The following is a 16889-nucleotide window of genomic DNA, read 5'->3' on the forward strand; positions in this document are numbered from 1 at the left end:
TTCTAGCTGGCTTCCTGTGCTTGAGCTCAGTTGGAGCTTGACATAAGCTTTGCTTTTGAAAATCAAACTACTTATTTTGGTGCCAAAATTTGGGAAACATGCTCTACAGTCACATTTGTACCTGTGAAGGTCCATTAATTTCTCTTGGAAAGAAGAAACACATGGGGTAAAAAGAAAAATACATAATAAAATTCAATTGCCTTCATTAGCACAGCCAGAAATTTTCAAGAAAAAAACAGATTGGGGTAAGGATCATGATATTTCACCAGACCGCAGACTAGGCAAAATTATGAACTTCTGATTGTTAATCTTTCGCTAAAACCTGTCAGTATCTCCTTAATTAAACAGAGCTTTTCTTCAGTGAAACTTTTCATGTCAGAATTATACAGACTTCCAATTCTGACATTCAAACTAGTTCTTGGCAGGTGTTAATGAGGTACCTTAGTTTGTTTTAATGAGGAACAATGCACAGCTTCATTTATACATGAGAAGAGAAACAGGAAGATTTTTGAACAGGTTTTGCTCTGTAATCCAAGCAAAACCTACAGACTCTGCTACTCACCATTAATAGGATGACATAAAGAGTTAGCAGGATTTTTTCCTGCCAAATACCCTAACCTCATGTGGCTACATTTGAAAAGTGGAAAATCATTGTTATCTCATATAGATCCTTGCAATGTACCATATGTATCTGGTGAATGAGCATCAAACTGACCCTGTGGGTGTATGCTGCACATCCTGCCAGTCCATTGATTTTGGGACCATACAGAAAACAAAAGGTTGGCTTTGAGAAAGGGCCATGAACTCACATTTAGGGGTATAATTTTGCACAAGTCAGAACAGAGGAGGGACAAAACTGTCTTCCAGACAATATGCTTCAGTATGGGGAATGCTAATTATAATGTTGGAGAGCTATGGGGTCACGCTCTTTCCACTATTCCGTAATTATGCTCCAGGAAGCGCAGCAAACTAGAGGTTAACTTCTTTGGTTCACTTTTTATTATGCTTGGGAATTTCATGCAGATGCAATGCATAATTCCATAAGAATTATATTGTTGGTTATCATTAATGGCTGCTTGTTATGAAGTGCGATATTCCTACCTTTTAAAATTCAGCGGCATTCTAGACAGGCCTTTCGTCTGTTAGGATCTTGCCCAATAAATTACTCAATAGGTTGCATACAGTGGCTGGAGCAATATAATAGCATCACCCTTGGAAACTGTGTGGAACAGTATTGGTAACCACAGGAGCAAAGGGGCACTGCTTCACAAGGATGTCTTTCACTGGCGCAGACGGTCAACCAGAGGGCAAAACACCATGTTTCAGGCTAGATATAGATTTCAAATGGGGCTGATATTTGGCAGGCGGGAATCATATACATAAAGCTGACTTTGAAAAAATGTCATGCAAAAAAGAAAGATCCACTGTTACCACAGGAATCTGAATATATTATATAATGCTTTATTGGCTGGGTCTCGTTTGAGGAGGAAAAACAAGTTGAACTGACCCAAACTGAAGCCTTTGGGAGCAGAAGGACATCACTTCTGGGCTGGCTTCTTCTCATTTACCATTTGGTTTCTACTGAGTGCAATCCTGGTAGCATTTCCTAGGTGGAGAATGCCTTCCTTAATAACTGGTTAGTATCAGATCTCATTCCAGTTCAATATGCTTGAGACGGTTTAAGTAGCTTCATATATAAGATGTTGCTGGAATTCACCGTACTGCTTTTATGGTTAATCCTATAAACTCCATTTACCTGCCAGGTCATGAGAGAAAAACATTATGTATGCATGTATCTATCTATCTATCTATCTATCTATCTATCTATCTATCTATCTATCTATCTATCTATCTATCTATCTAATCTATCTCTCTCTCTCTCTCTCTCTCTATCTGTCTCTCTATCTCTCCATATATCATTTATTGCTGGGGCCTCTTCTCTGAGGGAAGTGAAAGGAGGGAGTTTGCTGTGGAGCCCTGTTTCTGTGGGATCCCTGATGTGCACAGTGAATTTGCTGTGAAAGCAAACCAAGTCTTTTTCAGGTAGGAAAACATCCTCTCTGGGAGACACCTATTCTGGAATAGATTTTCATACAAGATGTTCTCATGTTTTAAATATTACCTCCTGTAACATGTTAGAACATGTTCATCGTTATATTAAAACAAAGTCTCACCTGAGGCTAGTGCCACAGAACAGTTTCTGAAGTCTCCTTAAGTAAATGCATGAAGAAGGGACACAGCTTTTTGTTTTCTATCCAAAATAACCCCTAACTCTTTGCAGTTGAATTGATAAGATGTTAGGGCTGGCTTCAGAGTGAGTCTGAGGCACGGCTTGAGTTAGTGTTTCTGGATCTGCAGCAAGATGCCTCAAAGGCTGGCGGCACCAGCTTTGCTATGTGATGCTTTGCCTGTATATTACTGCTTATGTACATTCCCAAAGATGTCTGACAGTGTCTCAGCTACCAATTCAACATATATCTGCACTATGGCAGAAGCAGTCTTGAATAACCATGAACAGCCTGTACATACCCTTCATGTGCTCCATACACTCACTTATAGATATGTGCCTGTGTAATATTTACATCCTTAATATACCTCATTATAGTCAAGGACAACTTATATGCAGTTAGAAGCAAAAATTGCTGCTATCAAATGAGAAGTGCAGTCACTCCTTAAAAATTGAGAAGATTATCTCTGAAAAGCCTTTTCAAAAAACTCTCTCCTCTGTTATTAACACCCTAAGAAAAGATCTTAAGAAAAATGGGATAATTTTCCAAATGTAAAGGACAATATAAAACGATGTTTTTTGTGAAATTTTTAGACTAAAACAGGTCCTCTCTTATTAAGCAACAGCTCATGTTGCATGCTAGAGACTCTAAACGCTCTTATGGCACTTCTACGTATTAATTGTCCGATTTTATCAAAGTTAGTAATAATTTACTTATTATCAGCACTGGGGTCTGAATAATATTTTCCTTTCCATTAAGTTTATTTCCTAGGATTTTTTGACAGTTATATCCTTTCATCATTAATGTTACTTCTCATCACAGACTGAACATTCACATGAAAGATCAAATCACTGTTATTTTGACTTGTTACTATTTTTCCATCTGGATTGTTAACCCATCATTTTTATGGCATTTTACAGTAGTTGCTATATTTATAGCATATCTGCTAGCCCAACTCATTGTATAGACTAGCATTTTGGAGGATAATTTTAAAAGAAAACCTCTTTATAAACTCACACATAGTAACATTAATCTGTCTCCCATTTCTTTTCCTTTAGTGCTTCCTGATATCCTAAGAGTATTATTTCCTTACTTTCCAACTGAAATTTTTCCGTTTTTTATTCTCCAGTCAATAAAAAGGCTTCCAGCAGCCTTGCTGCAACTAACACCAGATTTCAGTATCACAAAAGAAGGGACCGTGATCTTACAACTGAAGTCAGAAATTCATGTGATAGGAAAATTAAGCTCTATTTTTGATAGGCTTTCTCTATGAAGATCATACAAAGACCATTCTCATTAACAGAGAGCTTCATGAACATGATAGGATGACTACTGATAGTCTTTTTATAAGGTAAAAATTTTTTTTCTTTCCCTTTTTTTTTTTCTGTATAGACACAGAAACTCGGGTATAAGAGTTTATGGGCTTTGCCTGAATACTTGTCAAATGTTCCCAAAGCAATGCCACTTTTTCTTTATTATCCTGAAGTGTCTTATTCCCAAAGAGCCCTATGTGACCCTGGGACAAACCCTCTCTCATATAGGAGAACTGAGTCCATCTCACATTACCCCAGTGGGACTCATATGAAACCTACGGTTATTGTAACACCTTGGTATCTGGAAGCATTAAGATCATTAGAAACAACAAGAGGCCAAGGAAGAGTTAAGGATCTAAATAGATGGGAGAGAAAGGAGAAAAGATTTTTATGCCACTTTCAAAGATGAGAAGCAGAGTCAGTGAGAAATGAAATTAATTTCCAAGAGCACACAAGGAATTACTGGCAAAATTGAGAATTTAACTTAGATGTCCTCTTTCTAAGTGCAGTCTGTTGCTCTTTTAAGAGAAAGAAGCAAATAAACCCTCAATCTCAATTTTTCATACCTGGCTAATTTACGTGTAAAGTCAATCTAAGACATCTTTTAGATAAGGTTGTAAAATTAAAGCAACTGATAGAATAAATTGAGCTATATTCATCTGTATGCTGAACATGAAGATTTAAATTCTTCTATAAATAAAATGGGATGGCACTGGGATAAAAGAAAAATCTGATTAACAAAAATCTACATAGGTTATATAGTTTTTTGGTTTTATGACTCACTTCTGCACATTTTGTGCCTAGCACAACAGGACTCTGGCTTAAGTGTTATGTAGGTAATAAAGATGTTTGCAGTAGTGGTATAGCTTTATAAAACTAAAAGGAGCCTCATAATTTGCATGCATGTCAGTAAGGTGAGATCAGATGACTGTAGCCCCCTTTTAAAAAATAAGGTTTATCCTGTTATGACAGTTGAGCAGGCACATGCTTTTAGTCTGCTTCTGACATAGAAATCAATGGGATTTTGTCTATGATGCTGAACAGAGCAGAATTGGACCCTGAATCTTCATACAGAAATGCTACAATTACCTGTGTAAGCTGGGTAGTTGTACTCACTGCTGGACAGATGCTTAATTCTGAAGACCAGTTTAAAAAATGCTGTGAAAACCAAATGCCAAATTATCATGTTCAGCTGATTCCAACCACAAAATTGTAGGCGCAGGTACAAGTGACTGTGTGTACAGCCTTAATCTATGTACGTTTGATTTGGAACAAAATTTTTATTTTGCTTTGAAAAAACAACATTCCAAGCAATTAAACAGACCAGTGAAGATTCTAAAAATATAGCAAATGTTGTAAAAATGCCATTAAAATGACGGGTCAGCAGCAGTCAATCTGAAAATCATAGCAACAAGACAAATTAATGGTGATTTGAGCTACATGTGAATATTCTGTTCTGCCTCTGAGGGAAAGTAAGAAACAAACTTAATGGAAAGAAAACACGATTTTCAGAATCCTTTGCTGATAATTAATAAATTATACCATCTCCATTAAAATATGAAGATGATCTTGCAGGTCTCTTATATGAGACACCATTAACAAATAGACCAAAACTTCTGCTGAAAGAGGAAGATGTCCTGACTGAGTCATCCAAAGATGCACTGCAATCAAGACGCTGTCTTCCTGTCAAGGACCCTCATTCAGAAAAATACTGTTATTTGTCTTAGCGAAATGTTGCCTTGTACAAATAATAAGGTAAAAATTCAGAAGTTAAAAAGAAATAATGTTTGAGATGTGGGTTCAACATCTGCAACACCTTTTCCCATGGCTCCTTCTCTGTTGGAGCGAGTCCAGGAAAGGCCATGAGGATGCAGCAAGGGCTGGAGCAGCTCTGCTCTGGAGACAGGCTGAGAGAGTTGGTCTGGTTCAGCCTGGAGAAGAGAAGGTTCCTTAAGGGGAGACCTTAGAGCAGCTCCAGTGCCTGAAGGGGTTACAAGAAAGCTGGAGAGGGGCTTTGGACAATGGCCTGTAGGGACAGGACAAGGGGGAATGGCTTTAACCTGGCAGAGGGGAGACTGAGATGAGCTCTTAGGCAGAAGTTCTTCCCTGTGAGGGTGGTGAGTCCCAGGCACAGGTTTCCCAGAGAAGCTGTGGCTGCCCCATCCCTGGCAGTGCTCAAGGCCAGGTTGGATGGGGCTTGGAGCAAACTGGTCTAGATTTTGGAGGAGATATTAACTGTAAAGGCCTACCTGTGATTGTGAGGGCTGTCAGTTTGGCAGACGCTTGAGTCTTCTGAGCACCTCAGTTTCTCTCCTATCCTCAGCAACAAGCCATAAGGGCATCACTGGAAGTGGTGATGGAAACACGATGTTTGCAGGTTGTGTACTTCCATGTACCTCATGTGAGAGCAACGTGCTTCTACAGGGCTGTTTCTGACTGTGAGTATGGAGCCCATGAGGCCAGGGCAGTCCCTGCTGTGAAGATTGTGCCAGCCTCAAACACGTTATGGGAAGCCTTTGGTGCATTGCCCAATCCCACGCTACCCTCATAAACCATATCTTCCAGACCACTTCTTAAACACACAAGAGATATTCTTGTGCTGCTGCAGCATAGGACTCCTCCTCCTGTCAGGAGTTAGTATTGCTGTGATGAACTGCCAGGATTTAGGGTAGCTGCTCATCCCTGGAATGCCAGTGACTGCTTGGTATGGCAGTGCCGTCAGGAAGCTCCCCAAAATCTGATAATCCAGCTCTGTTGCCCAAAATTTTGGCTGTTTTTGCCAAAATCTCAGGATGCTCACAGACGACCAGGAGGACAACATCTGCCTGTTAGACTTACACTGATGCTAAGACAATATGGAGTTCTTGTTTCAATAATTGCTGTGACTTCCAGAAGCTGTAACACACTATCCTCCTGTGCAATACAGTGCTGCCTGCCCAGAGAAATGCTTACTGACTTATTGTCTTTCTACAGGTCTAAAAATCTGTGGAGTTTATGACATCCTTCTCACTTTGAGCCATACTCTGCACTTCTGGCCACAGCTCCTTCAAGCTGTGGAGCAATGTATCAGAGGGGCCATAGCTGCAGGGATCAATTTCGGGAGCATATTTTATTGTTACTGAACTAAATCTTTGGGAATGGGAGCTTCAGTGCAGGCAACATTTCTTAATGGCCACCCAGCATGCCCAAAAGGTTGTATTTCATGTTCACTGCCACCTGCTCATCCACAATACAGCTTTTTGCCTCCTTCTTCCATGGAGTATAGGGAAGCTGCAATAACCCTTAAAAACACAGCCTTTAAACATACCCTATTGGAGCAGGATTTGTTCATTGGACGAGAACTGTACCCCCACCTGCTACAGATTTGCAAGTAGCTTTTTCTGCAACAGCACAGGGCTCTGCTGGAGTGGCTTCCAGATATATTTTCCCATGGATACATCAACAGGCATCCCTTGCTCTCACCCCCCCGTCCCCCAGCCTTCTGCACCTTCTGCGTGCCAGTTTTGTAGAGTCTGGGAACTATCTCTGTGTTTGATTTCCTAGCAGTTAAGGAATATAGCTATCTGAATTGGTTATGTAAAGAAAAAAATAAAATTAAAAGAGAAAGATTTTATTCTGAATTCTCTTCCCAGTCCCTAGTGAGAACTCAGTTGCTTGCATGCCGCACTTCTGAGCTTTACTCCTGCAGTCATAATATACATGTTCAGCAGTCCCTGAGCGACAGCTTCAAGAATGTGAGTTCCTGGGTCTGCTGTTGCCTTCGAGGCATAGATAACCTTTGCAACATTTCCTTCGTTGTCAGCCACAAGCGGGATGCTTGCAAGAGTCCATCCAGGAGCTGGGGTTCAACTTGCTGCAGCTGGTGCTCAGTATTTCATGTCAATGCAGAAGGAGTGTTTTGGGGTTCTGGTGGGTCAGCACAAACAAGTTAGACCCTTTTGCAGACCCTGTAAACCCTGCAGCTTGTGCTAATAATCAGGCAACAGTGTCAGACACTGCCAGTTGTCTGGTTTGGTGCTCACTGAGCAGAAAAGTAAAAAACCCCAATAAATTAGACCAAGAGGAAAACCAGAAATTATTTTGTATACAAGACTTCTGTGATTAAGAAAGTTTCTAAGCTCAATACTGAGGTAATAAAGCCATTAGCATTAGAAAGACCTTATTTTACAAAGCTGTCTCTGCATACTGTATTGCCTATTCTGCTCATACTGCTTCAGTCCAGTCACGCAGTTAGCTTATGAAATGCGAACTCTGAAAGCCCAAACCTATTAAAAATGCTTCCCATTGCCAAACAAAGCAAAAATCTTTCCACTTTGGAATGAGCAACTTTCTGTGATCAACTAAGTCTGTTCTCTGATGAAAATAAATGTAGAATTCAGATCAATGAAGCGTGTGTGAAAGGGAAAGAGAGAGTGGGTGACTGGAAGTGAGAAATGGAAGGAGCTGTGTATCCTTCAGTTTCCATATCTGCACATTCTAGCTAATAAAAAAAAATATATAATAGCTTGTAGTACTTCCAGCAGAAATGGGAAGCTGTGACTGTACAGTCTGCAGCGAGCTTGAATCATGTGAACCAAATGGAATATCCTGTAGATTTTCTATAGATCTGCTCTCCACACACTTTCAAATAACCTTTAACAAAAGCAATGAATCTCTGCTGCATTGTAAAAATCTCAGTGTGTTGTGCTAACATGACATTAATGAGAAGTATCTTAAAGGATTTATCTTAAAGTATCTTAAAGAAGGTTACAGAACTTCAGTAAATAAATCTAATTGTCCACCTGTATCATTTTGCTGAGATATGTTTTTTCATTGGTTTTTAAAGAGAAGCGGGGGTGGGGTGACTAGTTCAAGCTGCAAAACCAAAAAGTTGTGTGGTTTGCTGCTTCTGTGATCTCTCTTCCCCACCCTCTGAGCTCTGCAATATTTTGGCAAAGATTCAGCTCCTGTATGAGATATGACATAGCTAATATAGGCCAGTATATTAGACAGACTATTAAGTAAGGTGAGAAGACAAAAAAGCAGGTGCACTAACTCCTCACAGAGTTCCATTACTGAACCGTTCCCAGGAACTACATTAACTTTGGAAAAAAAGAGAAAAAAAAAATTATCCAAACAGACTGCTGAAGGCTAAGTACATGGGGCAGCTGGTAAGTACTACCTGCAAGGATGTCCACTCAACCCACAGGACTCATTCCTGCATTATATTCTGTCCATGAGATACTTTCTCTCTGCTAATTCTTAGGTGTATCAGGCGACATTCCTCCTGGGTGTCGCTCAGGGACTGATTAGTCCCCTTTTAGGTCATGGCATTCTCGCTCCAGCTTCATCCAGCTGAGATACACGTTGGCACCCTGCTACAAAATTATTAGAGGCTTGACTAAGTGCAAGGGTAGATTGTGTTTATCATATTCTTGTCAGGAATTTGCCACTGAAGTCCAGGCAGATGTATGTAAGAAGTATGCAATGTAGAACTCTAATGGCGTGTACAGAATAGGAAAATCTTTTTGTTGTTTCTTATCCTGGAGTGGAGGGAGGACTGACATCCCATTAAACTGATGCTATTAAAACATGACCTGCAATCCTAATAAAGTCCTTTATTCATCCATTTTTTGTTTCAAGAAGCCATTTTATGTCCATTGCCTCCCAGGACCTTGTCTGAAGAAGGACAAGGGAAGATGCAGAGACTACGATGCTCTGAGCAAAGAGGCGAGACACTGCTCATCCAGATCATACTTGGAGTTTGTGGTTCTGACTTTCTGGAGTGCTTGCTGTGAAACTCACTTTGCATGGGGTGATAAATTTCCCACTGACTTTGCAGTGGTTGTTCTGAAAAGTATGTCTCATGCAAACAGAAATGTAGTGCAAATCTTCCGTTCTTGAACTGGTGGCTGCAACCCTGCTCCGGAGCTGATCATTCCCTCTACAGAACCAGCTGCAATGCTAGCAGTGCAAGTGCCTATATAATATGCCTCTCTTAAACAGTTATGGCTTTCCTCTCTTTTATCCAACCTCTTCTTTTCCTTGAGAACATATTTCACCCATGTTGGCAATGCTAGTAACTCTGAAGGGGACATGTTCTTTTATATTTCAGAAGCTTTCACATTGTGCAGATACTGAAGAGTCCTGAAGCTATAAAAGTTATATATAAGGGAAATTCTGGTAACATTATTAATGCCTGTCATTTTCAAGATAAAAGCATTTCCCCAGTCTCCTTGTGATCTGATGGATTTATTGGCACATAAAATTAGTACCTTTCAGTCTTTGAAACCAAGTTACATCTTAGTGACCTGATTCTCCCCCAGATCAGCAGACAGCCCCATGCAGGTGTGAATACTTTACAGGGACTAGATTCTGCCTTGGTGGGATTCGCTATTCCTTGCATGTATGGAGAGAAAAAATCTTGAGGATAATGACTACTTTTTCAGTACAGTACAGGGAAGATGCAAATTGCTACTCTCTAAGCTTCACACACCTTGTATTACAAATCATACAGCATCTTGCCAATGCCTCTTGTTTCATTCTGGGTTGTATATTATAAGCACTGAGTATGTCTGAATGCCCCTGACTAATTATTGCTGAAATATCCACTGTTAACTAAGAGTATTACCATGAGGAAACCATTATTAATACATAATACCATTGTGCTATTACTAATATTGCTATAATTCTTTTATTCTTCAACCCCCATTTTCAGTGGTTTTCATAGTAAAATTACCTTTGAGGCTAAAACCTGACATTTGTTCTCAAACCAGAGGAAACGAAAAAATAAACAGCTGAATAAAATCCATGCAGTCATTTCAGAACAATGAAGCTGGGGAAATATTATGGGGCTTTTATCAATTAAGTGTATCTTCCTCCCTCCCTCCCTCCCTCCTTCCTTCCTTCCTTCCTTCCCTCCCTCCCTCCCTCCCCCCCCCCCTTCCTTCCTTCCTTCCTTCCTCTCTGTCCTTCCTTTCTTCTTCCTTCTGCCCTTCCTTCTTTTCTTCTGTTCTTTCTTCCTTTCTCTATTTCTTTCTCTCTCTCTTTCTTTCTTTCTTTTCTTGCTTTCTTTTCTTTTTTCTTTTCTTGCTTTCTTTCTTTTCTTTGTTTCTTTTCTTTCTTTCTTTCTTTTCTTTCTTTTCCATTACACACTCTCTCAAATAAGTAGTTTTAATTTAAAGATCTAAATTTAGCATGTGCAGAGTTTTCAATGAAGATCACATGCTTTTGTAAGTTTGGAAAAAATGGTTAAGAAGCACATTATATGCACAGTATATATTATTTTTCCATCCTGCTTCATCCAGCTCAATCCTCTGGGACACAAAGACTGCCTGAGAAATGGGCAATGCTGTTTATTCCCAATGAAACCACTATGAGCAGAGAACTTCTAAGAGCCCAGGGACATGGATGTGTAAACTTCATGTCCCTCCCACATTTACAATGGCTGCAAAGCTTTAAACCTGTCTGCCATGTGAAAGCTAGGGCTTCTCTTCAGCTAGATTCACAAAAATCTACTTTGGCTGCCTTTAATAACCTAGAGTACAGCCTAAACTCTGTCCTTCCCAAGCTATATTCTCCAGCTCTTTCTTTCACCATGGACTCTGTCCCTCTGTGTAATTAGCTCAGGCCAGACCCATGGTGTACTGGTTATTCTGGTTCCACGTGGGAACCAGCTCATCCCCTCCCCTTGCTGCTGTCCTGAGCCAATCTCGGAGCCCTCTGTACTCCCACTGTGTTGGTGACATGCCCTACAGTTTGGGAATGGCTGCCACAATTAAACTGTTCAAAACTGAGGAGCCTGCAGGGTTTGATTTATGGGGAAAAGCCATAAACTAAATATAGCTTTGTTAAATGATGAATAAGTTGGGATTAATAGTTTTACAGAAATAAATGGCATGTATGTTCACCAGAACAGAGAAAATTATTAAACAGGAATGTAGAGATAGAAGTGAGGAGGTTTCTTTGTACCTCCACCTCGTCTCCTCCTTGCTCCATTGCCCTTTCTGCTTCCCACGTTGCCTCTGGCGAGGATTCTCCAGATGGGTGGTGCAGCCAGGGGTTGCAGGCAGAGTTGTGTGGAGCCCCACATGCCTGGTTGCTCCATGTGATGCTGGAGTGCCTCTTTAGGCTCTCTTGTAAGCTGGCACATGTCCTGGTGCTGACTTCTTGATAGTCATTCTGGGATGGCAAACCTGCAATGCTCCATTGATAGAACTAACAGGCTGGAGATTGCTCAAGGCAGATGTTGTCGTGAGGCCTAATTTTGCTGGCATTAGATGCCAATTCATTTTTTTTAATCACTTTTTTTTGGGGGGGGGGTTGGGCACTAAATTGCACTGTTTTAAAACAGGAAGTCTACGTTAAAAAGCTGTGTAAAACCATTATGTTGTAGCCAGCACTCCAGGCTTTTCTAATTAGGTCATTTGGAAAAAAGATGACCTTTTAGTTTCTGTGCTGCTTTTTCAGGGTCACATGTTCCTAATTATCATTTGTATTTTACTTCACTAAAGCTGTTGACAAGCTGTGACTCTGTGTGCGCGTGTGTGTGTCTGTGTGTCTGTGTTTTGGTTTGTGTGAGGGAGGAAAAAAGGTCAAAAAAGAGAGACAGTACACATGCTTCATAGGGTTGCTGTCTGCAAGTGTTCAGCCAGCAGAAGAGGATATGTATGCATTAATTTTAAGCTGGTCCAAGTGGAAGCCTGAGAACCTATAAGGTGAAGAAACCCAAAAGAGTTTTCCAGAGCCTATGTCCTTTTCAGCCAGCTTCCCCTGAGCTTGTCCAAAGTCCCTTCATGAGTGTTTGCTCTCTCTTGGGCTGAGCATCATGGGAAGCAGACCGCGAGGGACAAGCAAGAGGCTTTTCAGCTTCTTTACAAATGTTTGCCAGAAAGGCAGTGAGGAAACAGCTCTACGACTGGGACAATACAGAAAGACAAATTTTTAAAAGGAAGAAAATCTGCATTTTTTTGAGCTGCATTTTGAGTATAGAAAATCTGCCATCAGAAGAACACATCTATTACAGTTGCTTGATTCATTCTGTGTCTTACACTGAGCCTTATAGTGAGCACAACTGTAGACCAACACACGCTTCTTGCAGAACAGTAGGAAAGTATAAGAAAGGGCCTTGATCTCTTCATGAACTGGTCTATTCATGGCTAACAGCACAGAGACATACACAGAGAGGCTGAGAGAGCTGGGCTTGTTCAGCCTGGAGAAGAGAAGGCTCCGGGGAGAACTTAGAGCAGCTCCAGTGCCTAAAGGGGCTACAAGAAACCTGGAGAGGAACTTTGGACAAGGACCTGGAGGGACAGAACTTGGGGGAATGGCCTTAACCAGGGGAGATCCCCTTAACCAGAGGGGAGATTGAGATGAGCTCTTAGGCAGAAGCTCTTCCCTGTAAGGGTTGTGAGGCCCTGGCACAGGGTGCCCAGAGAAGCTGTGGCTGCCCCATCCCTGCCAGGGCTCAAGGCCAGGTTGAACAGGGCTTGGAACAACCTGGTCTAGTGGAAGGTGTCCCTGCCTGTGACAGGGGGTTGTAGCTGGATGAGCTTTAAGGTCCTTTCCAACCCAAACCATTTTGTGATTCTATGATTCTGTGATATTGGAGTTGCATGGTCATGGGCAAGGGCAGCATGTCAGGTCCTAGGCACTGAGGCGAAATGAAAGTGGAACTCAGACATGCACTTTTGAGTGCAGATAGCAGTGGAAGGAAAGGAGTGCTGTGCTTGGGGAAGCTGTGAGGTCCATTCTGGAGCAGCAAAGCTATGGGCACAACTTTCTGCTGCAGGCACAAGGGTACTGGTGTGCATGGGTTGGTGGGCTGGCTTCTCTTCAAAAGTGTTTGCTGCAGAGCAATGTACAGCTGCTGTCCAGAGCTCCAACAGAGCCACATTATTGTTGGAATGAAAAACAGAGAAAGAGACTTCCAGGATATTCTCTCAAAGAAGACAACATATATAATGCATATTCTAAGATCCACTCAATATTCCAATCTGTTGCACTAGAACTGACTTCATCCATTGGTTCTGCTGCTTGAAAATAAAAGGTACTCTGAACCGCCCACCCGTTAATGACCTTTGGATTTAGACCACCAGCTTGTCTAAAAAAGAGTTTAGTCCTTTGTTAGCTAATCTTTTGTGCACCCCTGCTTAAACTGTGGTAGGTAGTAGTAAATTTTGTGGTGCAACGAACTGTTAAGAATTTAGATCTTCTGACTCAGCATAGCTGCTCACTGGGCACTCATGATTATTTCAATTGTACAGTAACTGGAAAATGAAATCAAGATCCTTGAGATCTGACACCGGGTTGTACTCACTGTTCCAGGAATGTATTTCATCTGATCATTTCTCATAGGAAAAATCTGTTTACAAAGAATACTGAAAAGGGGAAAGAATTCCCATCTGTGATTGCTGCTTTCTGAAGATTATGCTATAGCTTCATGTGAAACAGAGGGAGCATTTTTCACTTCAGCAAAGATCATGAGGCAGTTCTTAATGAGAACATGGTTGGGTGAATTTTTACTGAGAATGTATCCCATGGGTTAAAAATTGATTGTGCTGTGAGAGCATGGGCAAACATCTACCTTTGTGAATGGCCCTGATTTAGAAAAACACCAAACGGGTGCTGGATGTTAAATTTGAATTTTTGGATGTCAGTTTTGAAACAGGCACCAGTGTTGCACAGGCTTCCCAACTGCAATCTGAAAGGTTGCTATGACAGTTTTCAAGGTTTCTTTAGTTCTTGGCTATCTGTAGGTGGTTTCCAGGAAGAGGCACAAATTAGCATTTGCAGAAAGACAACTTACCTATAAATTGATGTTAAAATATATCTGGCATTTAGTTTTTATGTGTGTGATTATCTCCGTGTACACACACCCAGGCACAAACACACATACATGTGAATCACTAACTTTCATGTGAATTTGGTGTCTTGTGGTGCTAGTCCTACCATCAACAAGTGTAGGCTTAGAAAAACATTTCATGCACAGCATGAATATCTAGCACAAGTGTGCAAATGGTGGCACTTGCCTTGTGATCATCATTTACAACACTTGTGATGATGTTGTATGTAGGTTTGCAGTTGTGCAGATGTAACATCTGCTTGAGCAACCACCTTGATTTCAAAGTGAAAAAGAACTTATTTCCAGGAAAAGATTATACCTGATATGTTGCAGAACCAACCTGAAAACTAACCAACCATGTCACAAACAACAAAAAAAGACCTTTTAACCGTAGTCTGAAAAAAGTTTTTCAAAATTGCTTGAAAAGTAACTTTAGTTACAGATCTCCAGCCTGGAACAATGGCACAATGGTACCTTTTCAATGTGAAACCTCTAGCGTTCAAAGGAAAATAAATTCATTAGGCAAATCATGCATAACTTGCTTTCTTATCTTTGAGACTAACAGCAAAGGTTTGGTGATAATCAAGGGGTGGGAACACTGCCCAATCAGTGTTTTGAGGATTTCTGTTGTGAATAAGATAACAAACTGCTGATGAGGTCCACTCATGTTGTGTGTCAGACTGCGCAGTCGTCATGTGCAATCAGTTCAGTCCAAATCTCCGTGGGGATGCTTTGAAGGCATCTGAGCTTCACTAGGATCCCCTGCATGCTTAAAGGGAATTGCACATTCAAACACTTCACTCAGCACCATGATTACTTGGACTCTTGGACTCAAATCAGCTGTCTTCTAAGCAAAGCAAAAAAGCAAGCCATCACAGTGAATACTGCAAGGTGGGGAGTCTGCTCTTGGAGGACAAAGCCCTATGCAACCAGACCAATTCTGAGCCTGGGACCCCTTCCAACCCAAATTATTCTGTGATTATACATTGTATCCACTGTTTTGTATTTTCATGTACAAGGTTGTGCTGACCTAGGTTTGCACATGTAGCTTCTGCACCATCCCCATGTTGGGTCAGCAGAAGCTTGGTTGCACTCAGTGTTGCCAGGACCACTAAACTTCTGCCATTGAAACCAAGCTAATGATATGGCAGCTGATACCATGCATAGGCAGACAGAAAGACACAGGGCACAGGGTTTTTCTATCTACCAAAGTGAATGGGTCTGAAAACTGGAGAAAGGCATTAAGTACTGGTTTCATATATATTGTCTGGGCTCTTTCCTAATGCTAGTCTAGCACCTAATCCCTGGCTTTTCATTCCCTTTTTCTCCTCTCACCATTCCTACAGCTACATTATTAGTCCTGTCATCTCAAGGTCTATATAAGACGGGTTACAATTAACCAAGCATTTTGATAACCTAAGAGCAGCAGGAGGAAAAGTTCTGGTCTGTGCTTTAATTTTGGGTCGGACCCTTTCTGTCAGTGTTAACTTCTATGATGCATTGCCTTGAGCAAACATAGTAAGTAATAAGAAGTTCCTGAGTTTATAATTGAGTTTGTTGAATATCTTCCAAGTCTTCTCTGCTCTGTTTCCTACACAGAAGACACAAAATACACCCAGTGCATATGACTAAAAAAACACCAGAAAACCTAGAAAGAAGTGGTTAAATTGACCTACATACTAGCAATTTTGCTGACCAGATTACTTAAAAGGCTAAAGGGCTGCAGCTGTCAAATCCATATATGTATCAGTAAAATGATCATGATAATCACAGCTTATAAAACAGAGCTGAAATGCTTCATTAGGTACTGACAGTTTCTAAACCATGTTGTCACTTTCTGAAAATATGTCACACTGGCATTTATTTTTTTTTTTTCTAGATATGGAGAAAAAGAGAATTGCACTGTGAAGCATGGATGAGTTGAAAGCAAATCAAAGAGGTCTCTTTTGAGCCAATGGTGAAATCACCGTTCTCTTTCAGCAAAGCAGGACAATGTATTAAATAAAACTGCTCTTAACCTGAATCCCTTGGGTTTCCTGTAGTTATTCTATTGAAAAGCAGGTTTAAGAAGTACAGATTTCAACAGCTTTAAATTGCCAGTAGCTCCATGTAAGGAAATGTAAAATTTAAAGGTAAAGCGAATTCATTGCTGCAATCATATTATGATAACCTGCACTTGAGATTGTTCATTTTTAAAAACTTTTGGTTTGGCTTTATTTTCTTTTTTTTAAGTTGTATTCTGGGAAATTTGTTTTATGCTTTGTCCCATATAATTTACCTGTTATTTTTCAGATAATTCTAAGAAAGAGAGGAATATTTTACTCAGAAATGTGACATAAGCGTTTGGGAAAAATATGTTGTTGTGTAGTCTAAGTGAATGGTGCACTTAACCCTCCTTTTCAGAATGTTATTTGAGTAATACTTTAATAATGACTTTGCTTACTCCTGCATATTTTAATAATGGTACCTTTCACGGAAGCTCTTTATAATAAAGTAAGATCATAGAATCATAGAATAATTAGGGTT

The 16889-nt window shown here is 40.5% G+C and overlaps 2 long non-coding RNA genes across 2 annotated transcripts; one reads left to right on the forward strand and one right to left on the reverse strand.

Moving 5' to 3' along the window:
- Positions 1-1926: 1926 nt before the first annotated feature.
- Positions 1927-9754, forward strand: LOC134156810 (uncharacterized). The gene is made up of 3 exons (XR_009962069.1): positions 1927-2043; positions 6515-6733; positions 9164-9754. It is a non-coding gene; the product is annotated as an uncharacterized LOC134156810 (long non-coding RNA).
- LOC134156811 (uncharacterized) lies at positions 9161-16220 on the reverse strand. The gene is made up of 3 exons (XR_009962070.1): positions 15959-16220; positions 13835-13923; positions 9161-9236 (listed from the first exon to the last, which is right to left on the reverse strand). It is a non-coding gene; the product is annotated as an uncharacterized LOC134156811 (long non-coding RNA).
- Positions 16221-16889: the final 669 nt, after the last annotated feature.

The sequence above is a fragment of the Pezoporus occidentalis genome, unplaced genomic scaffold, assembly GCF_034315485.1.
Source record: "Pezoporus occidentalis ecotype Australia unplaced genomic scaffold, CSIRO_AGI_Poc_V1 ctg90, whole genome shotgun sequence".
NCBI lineage: Eukaryota > Metazoa > Chordata > Aves > Psittaciformes > Psittacidae > Pezoporus > Pezoporus occidentalis.